Below are 12,287 nucleotides of genomic sequence, written 5' to 3' on the forward strand. Positions count from 1 at the left end.
ACACCTCTTCTGAGAGATTGAGAATTACGTCTACTTTCTGAAGGGGTCCAATCACATTAAGATCAAGGCCAAAGTCAGAAGTCACATGACACCAGGTTATAGCCCAACAGTCCTGACGAAGGAGCAGCGCTCCGAGAGCTTGTGTGATTTCAAATAAACCTATTGGACTATAGCCTGGCATCGTGTGACTTCTGATTTTGTCCACCCCAGTCCAGTACCAGCACTTCCACATCATTAAAATCACGGGCCACTGGATTGCCGAATACTTCAATGGAACTAGGAGGAGTAAGGATGTTACAGATACCCAGGTCTTTGTATTCAAATCTCCAGTGTAGTACTTTGAACCATCTGCCTCACAATAAAAAACCTACCAACGGAGCCACATCTGTCACTTGTCTTATTTTAAGGGAAGTGAGAACCAAAAGTATTGCAACTGGGGGCCTAATGTCTCGGAGCTGTGCTGTTGTTGGTTTAGCAAATGCATGTCTGTTTTTTCTCTATATCAATATAGCAATAACAAACACATTAACATTTCATCTTTAGTGTACAGTTCTTTGTATAAATTTACATGCTGAAGTGAGGAAGAATCAACAGAGAACAACTCAGTGTCTGTCTTTTGCTCATTATAGAGCACTGGCAATGAATTCAGTCTGAATGCAATTAGCATTTAAACTCTGAGTTAGGGCCTAACTGAAGATTTTCATACGTTTGCATTATAATCAAACAGGGTATTTGGTAATCCAAGATGGAACAGATTATGTGGTGAATTTCTGGAATTTTCTATTCCAAAGGCATGAGGAAGTATAATCATTGAACTAGTTCAAGATAGAAATCTGTAGGCTCCTGTATACCAATGTCATTCAGGAAGATGGAGATAGTGCAGGAAAATGACATTTAGGTGACAATCTGTCATGGTTTAGAATGGTGAGCAAGCTTGATGGGCTGAATGGCCCACATCTTTTCCTATGATCCTGTCATCTTGGAGATTTGACAGCAGATCAATTTTCAAGGTCGCATATAGAAGGCCCGTTAGCCTAGTCATACAATCTCAATCTGATCATATTTCATTGTCTCAAAATGAGATTGTGTCACACCTATTTTAACAGGCACTTAATGGTCAGCTAAGGTGAGTAGTGTGCATGCACCTCCACTCATAAAATCATAGAGATCTAGAATGTTGAAAAATATTGTGTCTGCATTGGTCATAAACAACCACCTGACTATTCTAATTTAATTTTCCAGCACCTGACCCCTAGCCTTGAGTGCCTTGGTATCACAAGTGTACGTATGTTTCTCAACCCCATTCTCCTGCCTTCTCCCCAAAATCTTTGATCCCCTTACTAATCAAGACCCAATCTATCTCTGCCTTAAATGACTTGATCTCCATAGCCTCTTTCAGCCTCTACAACTTCCTTTAGCCTTTTCGAGCCATTAATTTCCCCAATATAATTTTCTAACAAATACTGTGTTGCTTAAATTGTGCCCTTTTGCTCAGCCTGACGTCAGTGGTGGGAAAGTTGCTGGAGAAGATACTGAGGGATAGGATCTATTTATATTTAGAAAAGAATGAGCTTATCAGTGATAGGCAACATGGTTTTGTGCGGGGGAGATCGTGCCTTACCAACTTAATAGAGTTCATTGAGGAAGTGACCAAGTTGATAGATGAAGGAAGGGCTGTCGATGTCATATACATGGAATTTAGTAAGGCATTAGATAAGGTTCCCCATGGCAGACTAATGAAGAAAGTGAAGTCACATGGTGTGCAGGGTGTTTTAGCTAGGTGGATAAACAACTGGTTGAGCAACAGGAGACAGAGAGTAGTTAGTTGAAGGGAGTTTCTTGAAATGGACAAAGGTGACCAGTGGGTGTTCCGCAGGGGCCAGTGTTGGGGCCACTGTTGTTTGTAATATACATAAATGATCTGGAAGTGGGTACTGTTGGTATGATCAGCAAGTTTGCAGATGAGACAAAGAATGGTGGAGTAGCAGAAAGTATAAGGGACAATCAGAGAATACAGGAGGATATAGACAGACTGGAGAGTTGGGTGGAAAAGTGGCAGATGATTTTCAATCCAGACAAATGTGAGGTGATGCATTTCGGCAAGACTAATTCTAGAGCGAATTATACAATGAACGGAAGAGCCTTGGGGAAAGTTGATGGGCAGAGAGATCTGGGAGTGCAGATCCATTGTACCCTAAAGGTTGCTGCACAGGTAGATAGAGTGGTCAGGAAGGCATATAATATGCTAGCCTTCAATGGACGGAGTATTGAGTATAAGATCTGGCAAGTCATGTTAAAATTCAAAAGACATTGGTTCGGCCACATTTAGAATACGGTGTACCGTTCTGGTCGTCACATTACCAAAAGGATGTGGACGCTTTGGAGAGGGTGCAGAGAAGGTTTACGAGGAGGTTGCCTGGTATGGAAGGTGCTAGCTATAAAGAAATGTTGAGTAAGTTAGGTTTATTTTCATTTGAAAAAAGGAGATTGAGTGGGGACTTATTGAGGTTTATAAAATCATGAAGGGTATAGACAGGGTGGATAGAGACAAGCTTTTTTCCCAGGGTGGATGATTCAATAACGAGAGGTCATGCTTTCAAGGTGAGAGATGGAAAGTTTAAGGGGGATACACACGGCAAGTGCTTCACACAGAGGGTGGTGGGCATTTGAAACGTGTTGCCAGCAGAGGTGGTAGAGGCAGGCACGGTAGATTCATTTAAGATGAGTCTGGACAGATGCATGAGTAGATGGGGAGCAGAGGGATACAGATGCTTAGGAATTGACCGACAGGTTTAGACAGTACATCTGGATCAGCTCAGGCTTGGAGGGCTGAAGGGCCTGTTCCTAGGCTGTAAATTTTCTTTGTCCTTTGTTCTCTGAGAAGTTTATTTTTTAGAAACAAATAGTGTGTGTTCAATTCTTCTATAATTTATCTGTTCCCTATTTTAAATTTCCCTGATTTCTGACTGTAAGGGAATTATATACATCTTTAATTACCATTTTTTCTTCACATATTGATCAAAACTTTTATGGTTTGTTTCTATGTACTTTGCACTTTTACTCAAAACACTCCTTTTCTCCCCTCAACACCAAACATTTTACCAGTTTTGCTGAATTCTAAAATGCTCTATATCTTCAGGCTTGCTGCTTTTCCTGGCAACTTTTCATGTCTCTTCTTTAAACTTAATTTCTTTTGTAATAAAGGTTGAGCCACCTTGCCTTTTGTATTTTTGCTGAAAAACGTAACACTGGAAAAGCATATCAAGTCAGGCAACATCTGAGGAGCAGGAGAACTGACGTTTCGGGCATAAGCCCTTCATCAATAACGTGGAGGGGAAGGGGGTTGAGATATAATGGGGGTGTGGGGGGAGGTAGGGCTGGGGGGAAGGCAGGTGGGAAGTAAATAGGTGATTGTGATTGGTCAATAGGGAGGATAGAGCTGATAGGGGGGATGGCAGATGGGCAGATGAGTCAGGTCAAAAGGGTCGTGCTGAGTAGAAGGGTTAGATTTGGGATAAGGGGGAGTTGGGAAAATTTGGAAACTGTGGAGTCAATGTTGATTCCGGGTGCTCGAGACAGAACATGTTCTTGCTCCAGTTGGTGGGTGTCTTTGATTTAACAGTGGAGAATTTGCATGTACTTGGAGGAAGTTTAAGAGGGAGTTGAAGTGGTTGGCCACGGGGCATGCAGACCAGAGATATCCCCTGAACAGGAATGAATAATTGTTGTAATTCATGCTTACATTTTTTAAAGATGAACCTTTTCCTATCGACCAACAATGTCTCCAATCTATCACTGCCAATATATGCCTCATCGCCTCATAGTCTGATTTATTTAGATTCAGGAATCTAGTTTTGGATTCAACCACCTCATACTCTAACTAAAGGTAGAATTCTCTCAAATGATCATCACTCTTACCCAAGGGCTTACGCAGAGCAAGATTGCTGATGAATTCTTTCTCATTGAACACTACCCAGTCCAGAAGAGTCTATTTTCAGATTAGTCTAAAAAAACTGCATTGTACAAACTCCAGAAAATCCTCCTCCATACTACGAATTCTTATTTTATTTGTCAAATCTATTTGTAAATTAAAGTTACCCATAATTACAGTTCTACCTTTATTGTATGCATTTTGATATCTTTTTTACTGCCTTTCCTTACATCCCCACCACTATTTGTGGGCTTGTAGACAGCCTATAGACATTCGAGTAAAAAGTGAGGTCTGCAGATGCTGGAGATCACAGCTGCAAATGTGTTGCTGGTCAAAGCACAGCAGGCCAGGCAGCATCTCAGGAATAGAGAATTTGACGTTTCGAGCATAGACATTCCTCAACAATGTTTTATGCTCACATCTCCACTCAGACAGATTTCATATAATGATTTTCCAAGCCAATATCCCTCCTTACATTTGTAATCATTTTATCCTCATGAACTGTCTTGCACCATCTTGTCTGTCCTTCCAAATAATGAATACCTCCTCAATGTTCAGTTCTCATCTCTGGTCATCCTGCAAGCATGTCTCCATAGTCACAATTAGAAAATATCAGCTTTTGTTTATTTGTGCTGCTAATTCATTTCCCTTTTTGCAAATGTTTCATGCATTAAGACACAAGGTCTTGATTTTGTCCTTTTAACCTTGTTAGTTACCTTCGCTTTATTTTGCACTGTGGTCCCATTTGTTCCTTACCGTTATTTTTCTGCCTTCAGTGTTACCTCATGCCTTTCTGGCTTTCGTTTCAATCCTTATTTGTTCCTTTTCTGTCTGCCTGTTCAGATGCCTATCCCTCTGCTATTCTAGATTCATGGAGTCATACAGCATGGAAACAGACTCTTTGGTCCAACTAGTCCATGCCGATCATAATTCAAACTAAACTGGTTCCACCTGCCTGTGCTTGGCCCACATCACACCAAACTTTCCTTATTCAAGTACTTACCTAAATGTCTTTTAAATATTGTAACTGCACTCGTATCCACCACTTCCTCTGAAAGTTAATTCCACACATGAACTACTTTCTCTGTAAAAGAATTTTTCCCTCATGTCTTTAAATCATTCTTCTCTCACTTTAAAAACATGCCACCTGGTCTTGAAATCCCCTATCCTCGGGAAAAGGCAGCCATTATTCACCGTATCTACAACCCTCATGATTTTATAAAGCTCTAGTAGGCCACAACTTCCGTTGCTCCAATGAATAAAGTCCCAGCTTATCCAGCCTCCCTTTCTAACTCAAACCCTCCATTCTTGTTTACTCTCACTGATACTTACATATTTACTCTCACAAGTATTCCCCTCTCCCATAGATACTGTCCCCAATCCTGCCTGGAAGCAACCTATCCTGTACTGGGTACATATATCCCTAGAACCAGTCCTGACACATTCTGTACACTAAAAGCAATAAATTGATACTCCCAGAATAACACCATGAATATAGTTATTACGTTAAGGAAAGTTTCCATTAAAGAAATTCAGCACACAGATGAACCAAGTATCTGGATTTTGTCACAACACCAGGAGCCACAAGCACTCTGGATATTAAGTCTCCAGACTAAGGTTGTGTCCAGAGATTATTCTGCATTGTGTGTATTAGCTTAGCTATTAAGTAAACTGGAACTGTGGAATTTTTGAAGTCAATGGAATTGTGATACATTTAGATAGCAAGCAAATTTACTACATTGAAGGCCATTGAAAATTTGAAAGCTGAGATTGATGGATTTTTTTGTGAGACAAAAATAAAGATGGTGATGAACTGAAAGCGACCATTGAAGTGAAAATGCAGATCGGCCATGATGGAATTGAATGGTGGGAGAGGCTGAGGTGCCTGAATCTGCTCCTTCTGCAATAATCCTGATTGGCAACTTCTTCATGGTGGGTTGGCTTTATCCAGTTATTGGACATTGATCAATCCTGTTGAGATTAGAGAGTTCACCCTCAGGCATAATTCATATAACAAGCCTTGTAGCAGTTTGGACTATTTCTAATTAACTGTTCTGCGAAATGTGTCACACTCTCCGGTTATTTTGTTCTACTTCACCTGTGCTGCTTGTTATGGACCAGACATAACCCCCTCAAAACATATTAAGAAAGCAGTCCAGACACCAAACTTTCTTATTTTAAGGCAAAGTCTAAGGTGTTGTGTTACACATGCATTTCAATTGGTCAACCTACTCAATTTTTAGCAAAGCACTTTATTCATACACTATAAATAAAATACATCACAATGAAAATAAATGAAAAGAATTAGTTTAACTTTAACTCTATCACAAAGCTCAAAAAAATAATAGATATATCAACTATTACGAAGTAACTGTTCCACTGTAGTAATATCCATAAGTGCACTCTTGGCAAAGGTGAATTCAGTAAAACCGATTATTTCACATGCAACTCTAAAAGAGGAAGAGAAACCCAGCTTTTAGCTGTAACAAAGATAGGAATAAGAGCTTTTGCATCCAGCTTTCAGACCGCAGCAACTGCTGAAAGCTAAAACTAAACATGGGAGCTAGTTCTGTGGGAGCTAGACTCCACCCAGTCAGGCTACTTCTATTGTTCCTACTTTAAAATAAAACAAACTAAAGACCTCATAAGCCATTGTTTTAGATTTGAACAAGACTGTTTGACATCTCTGTCTCAACCTTTCTTCATACAAAACCCAGGACAAAATACACCTCTTGAAGCCATAGTATCATCACAGTAACATGAGCCAGTTTCTTTTTAATGCAGTGAATGGTAGGATCTGGAACGCACTGCTTCTGATATGATGGACACAGATCCAATCATGGCTTTTTAAAGGAAATTTAAAGTCAGACAGCGCCATGTTATAGTCCAATAGGTTTAATTGAAATCCCAAATTTTCAGAGTGCTGGCTGCTCCTTTGTCCTGTGATGAAGGAGCAGTGCTCTGAAAGCTTGTGATTTCAATTAAACCTGTTGGATTATTACCCAGTGTCATCTGACTTCTGGCTTTGTCCACTCCTGTCCAACACTAGCACTTCCACATCATTTTCAAAGGAAACTTAGATAATTATCAAAAATTTGCAGGCCTGTTGGCAAAACTCAGGGTAGTGGGACTAGTTGAGTTTCTCGTGCAGCGAGTTAACACATGCACAACGAGATAAATGGCCTCATTCTGTTCCCTAAATCTTTTGCGATTCGAGTATATGTTTGAGATTGTCTGTTGGTTGTAAAATTGTATTAATTCTTGGGAAAGTACAATAGCAGCCTTTTGGGAAGAGCTAGAGAGACAAAGATAATTTCCTGAACAGAAACGAAAAGAAGGGCTTATGCCCGAAATGTCGAATCTCCTGTTCCTTGGATGCTGCCTGACCTGCTGCGCTTTTCCAGCAACATTTTCAACTCTGATCTCCAGACCTCACTTTCTCCTCTAATTTCCTGAACAGCCACTATGTTGCCATAATTCCATCTGACGATAGTTCAGCTCTCACAGTGAGGTTGGCTTGATAGACCCAAAGTCTTCTTTTTCCTTCTTGGTCAATGAAATGTTCACTAGAAACTTTCAATGCACTTTTAAGAAAATAACATAAAAGATGATTACACACTAATAAAAACATATAATGTCACATGTAATGAGAACTATTTGAGATGGTGCTTTACAAATATCACAAAGAAAAGTTCAACATAGAATCTTGACAATGATTCCAGATAAACACAAGAAGAAAAAAAAAGAGTGAAAGAGAGTGGGGCCAATATAAAGGGATGGGAGGAGACTTCCCATAAATACAAGCATAGATCAGAAGGGTTGAATGTTCTCTGGACATTATATGAGCTTCAATGCACTCTTTGTTTAATCTTCCAGAGAAATTCTTGAATAATCACAGGAAACCACTGAGTGTGAATATCGTGACTTGATTTCAAGATCAACTGCTATTTTCCTTTTTGACCTCTCATTTAATTTGCTGAAAGCTTTGGTTGCCATGGCTCTGCGTGTTTTCATTTCAGCAGCTGCTCCCAAGCTCGACTGGTGGTGACTCTGTGAATATTTACAGCTTTGGAGTGAGTCCAGTATTGAATCTGCATGTTGTGGACAAGATCCCAATGGAGAACTGTTTACAAGGAGAGATGTCAATCGATCACCATTCTTTGTGGTTGAGTAAATACAGTTTCCTTTTATTTCTCTCATTTGCTTTTGCCTTCATCTTGCAGAAGGACCAGCTCCGGATGTTGGTGATGGTTTTGTCGATGCAAGGGAAAACTGGGAGCTCTCCATATTCTGCCACTCTTCAAACCTCACTTTCTATAGGAAGGGTGACAGCTGAGGAGGTGTCGCAACCATGTGCAACTCTATTGGTTCCTGAAAAAGGCCAACGGCAGTTTGAAAAAAACAAGTTTGTGGCAAATTTGAAGCCTGAGGATGCTCAAAGATGGCTGAAATAGCTCCTCAGAGGCCGGTACCCTGTCAGCAAGACCCATAGCACTGCCTCATCCAGAATCAGCTCTCAGAATGTCAGTATCTCTGATACTGGATTAGTGGTGCTGGAAGAGCACAGCTGTTCAGGCAGCAACCGAGGAGCAGTAAAATCGACGTTTCGGGCTTTTGCCGATTTTACTGCTCCTTGGATGCTGCCTGAACTGCTGTGCTCTTCCAGCACCACTAATCCAGAATCTGGTTTCCAGCATCTGTAGTCATTGTTTTTACCTAGTATCTCTGATACTCCTGTTTATTTTTTTTATTTTATTAAACAAATTACAAAACAGTTTACAATAAACATTTACAGCTGTACAAGAGACAGCAATTTTACAAGGGAGAGGAGCAGCAAAGCTAGGCCCCAAACCCTATTGTTTGACCATTTTACAGGGAGATGAGGACAACCCTCAAATCCCAGTTCCACATTTAACAAGACAGTAACAATGACATTTGTACATTAAACAATATGGTTACATACAGAAGTGCAGACAATACAGACCCAGCAAGCCCCCACCCCTCCCACCCTCCGACCACTCTAAGGCAACCCGCCCCTACCCACCTTCCAGTTCTCGGTCCACCCCGTGCCCCTTCCAGTTCTCGGTCCGCCCTCACACACCTTTCAACCACCTCTGGGGCAGCCCGCCCCGGTACCTGCCTGGGGTGACAGCGCTGAGGATGGCTACCTGCCTTCTGGCTCTCGGTCTGCCCCTACGTACCATTGGGCTCTCACCCACCCTGTTGCGCCTCCGACTAGTGGGCTATCCTAGCACACCTTTCGACCACCTCTAGGGCAGCCCATCCCCTTCCCTGGGACGACAGCGTGTAGGGTAGCCCACAAGCCTTCCGGATCTCAGCCGCCCCCACGTGCCTTCTGGCTCTCGGCTGCTCTGACACCTTTCGACCACCTCTAGGACAGCCCATCCTGATTACCCCTTATCGGGACGACAGCGCTCAGAACAGCTTACTCACCATCTGGCTCTCGGGGTGACTGGCATCAGGGTGGCCTACCCACCCTCTGGCTTTCAGGACAGCCTACCAACCTTCAGGTTCACAGGGTGGCCTACCCACCTTCCAGCTCTCAGGGTGACAGCTTTGGGTGACGTATGAGCCTCCCAACTCATGACAAGGCCTGCCAGACCCAGGGACACATGACGGTGCAGGTGATAGATACAGGAAACACCACAATTTAAAAAAAACAACAGAGTCCTTTCTGGTACACAGTCCAAATCCATACATTAGAGTCTTCAAGATATAAAAGCCATTGCCAAGAAGAGTCCACTCCAGTATATGACGTACATGGTCGGAAATGTGTCCGCTCCAAACTGCAGAGTCCGTTACTAAAAACAGAGTCCGCAACTGAGGGCAGAGTCCACTCCTGAAGGCAGCAAATGCACACCCCACAGCACAGTTGTTTAGTCTCCAGAGTCCTAGCCCAGTCTTGGAAAACCAGGCCCACTCACAGGAACAGTACATTGTACAGGTGCAGTTAACTCACAGGGGTTTGGTCCACTCTTGAGGGAAAGGTGTTCTCCCAAACTCCAGGATACAGCAACTGCTCACCTCCCAGCACACAGAGGTGTTCAATCTTCAGGAGGCCCAGTCCCAGGGCTAGGCCTCCCCACAGGAACAGCTCCTCTGGTAAAATGTATGTCTTCCACAAGGCCTCAGTCCAACCAATAAAAAGTGAAGCCACATACAAAAAACAAAGAAAACTAGAGTCCAAGGGCTAAGCCCTACCATAAAAGTAACATTGCCCTTTTCTCAAAAGAGTAAAAGGAGAAAAGAGTAACACACAGGCTGTAACCAGCCAGTGAAACAACAATCCCCTAATGAAAACTGAGCTACACCCAAAACACATTATGTGCATCAGGAGTTTCACAATCAGCCCTCACTAAAAGGAATACCAGTTAACAAACTGGCTCAATAATTCAGCCAGGTCAGGAATCAGGTTTTCACCCTCCAAAAAAAGAGAAGCAGAAACTAACAGTAACAGACTGACTGTTACATCAGCCAGCATAGAGTCAGTCCCCTAAACTAAGGAGGCTCTGAATCTCCTGTTTATTTTTTTTTTTATTTTATTAAACAAATTACAAAATAGTTCAGTTCACAAGAAAACATTTACAGCTGTACAAGAGACAGCAATTTTACAAGGGAGAGGAGCAGCAAAGCTAGGCCCCAAACCCTACCGTTTGACCATTTTACAGGGAGATGAGGACAACCCTCAAATCCCAGTTCCACATTTAACAAGACAGTGACAATGACATTTGTACATTAAACAATACAGTTACATACAGAAGTGCAGACAATACAGACCCAGCAAGCCCCCACCCTTCCCACCTTTCGACCACTCTAAGGCAGCCCGCCCCTACCCACCTTCTGGCTCTCGGTCCACCCCGTGCCCCTTCCAGTTCTCGGTCCGCCCTCACACACCTTTCGACCACCTCTAGGACAGCCCGCCCCGGTACCCGCCCGGGGTGACAGCGGTTTGGACAGCCTACCCAGCTTCCGGCTTCACTAACCACCCTCTGCACCTTTCGACCACCTCTGGGGCAGCCCGCCCCGATACCTGCCCGGGCTGACAGCGCTGAGGATGGCTACCCACCTTCAGGCTCTCGGTCTGACCCTACGTACCATTGGGCTCTCACCCACCCCGTTGCACCTCCGACTAGTGGGCTATCCTAGCACACCTTTCGACCACCTCTAGGGCAGCCCGTCCCCTTCCCTGGGACGACAGCATGTAGGGTAGCCCACAAGCCTTCCGGATCTCAGCCACCCCTACGCGCCTTCTGGCTCTCGGCTGCTCTGACACCTTTCGACCACCTCTAGGACAGCCCGTCCTGAGTACCCCGTATCGGGACGACAGCGCTCAGAACGGCCTACTCACCATCTGTCTCTCGGGGTGACTGGCATCAGGGTGGCCTACTCACCCTCTGGCTTTCAGGGCAGCCTACCAACCTTCAGGTTGGCAGGATGGCCTACCCACCTTCCAGCTCTCAGGGTGACAGCTTTCAGGGTGACGCATGAGCCTCCCAACTCATGACAAGGCCTGCCAGACCCAGGGAGACTAGACAGTGCAAGTGATAGATACAGGAAACACCACAATATATAAAAACAGAGTCCTTTCTGGTACACAGTTCAAATCCATACATAGAGTCTTCAAGATATAAAATCCATTGCCAGAAAGAGTCCACTCCAGTATACGACGTGCGTGGTCAGAAATAGAGTCCACTCCAACCTGCAGAGTCCATTACTAAAAACAGAGTCCACAACCAAGGGCAGAGTCCACTCCTGAAGGCAGCAGATGCACATCCCACAGCACACAGGTGTTCAGTCTCCATAGAGTCCTGGCCCAGCCTTGGAAAACCAGGCACACTCACAGGAACAGTACACTGTACAGGTGCAGTTAACTCACAGCAGTTTGGTCCACTCTTGAGGGAAAGGTGTTCTCCCAAACCCCAGGATACAGCAACTGCTCACCTCCCAGCACACAGAGGTGTTCAATCTTCAGGAGGCCCAGTCCCAGGGCTAGGCCTCCCCACAGGAACAGCTCCTCTGGTAAAATTTATGCCTTCCACAAGGCCTCAGTCCAACCACCAATAAAATGTGAAGCCACATGCAAAAAAAAGAAAACTAGAGTCCAAGGGCTAAGCCCTACCATAAAAGTAACATTGCCCTTTTCTCAAAAGAGTAAAAGGAGAAAAGAGTAACACACAGGCTGTAACCAGCCAGTGAAACAACAATCCCCTAATGAAAACTGAGCTACACCCAAACACATTATGTGCATCAGGAGTTTCACAATCAGCCCTCACTAAAAGGAATACCAGTTAACAAACTGGCTCAATAATTCAGCCAGGTCAGGAATCAGGTTTTC

This window comes from Hemiscyllium ocellatum, chromosome 12 (assembly GCF_020745735.1).
Source record: "Hemiscyllium ocellatum isolate sHemOce1 chromosome 12, sHemOce1.pat.X.cur, whole genome shotgun sequence".
NCBI lineage: Eukaryota > Metazoa > Chordata > Chondrichthyes > Orectolobiformes > Hemiscylliidae > Hemiscyllium > Hemiscyllium ocellatum.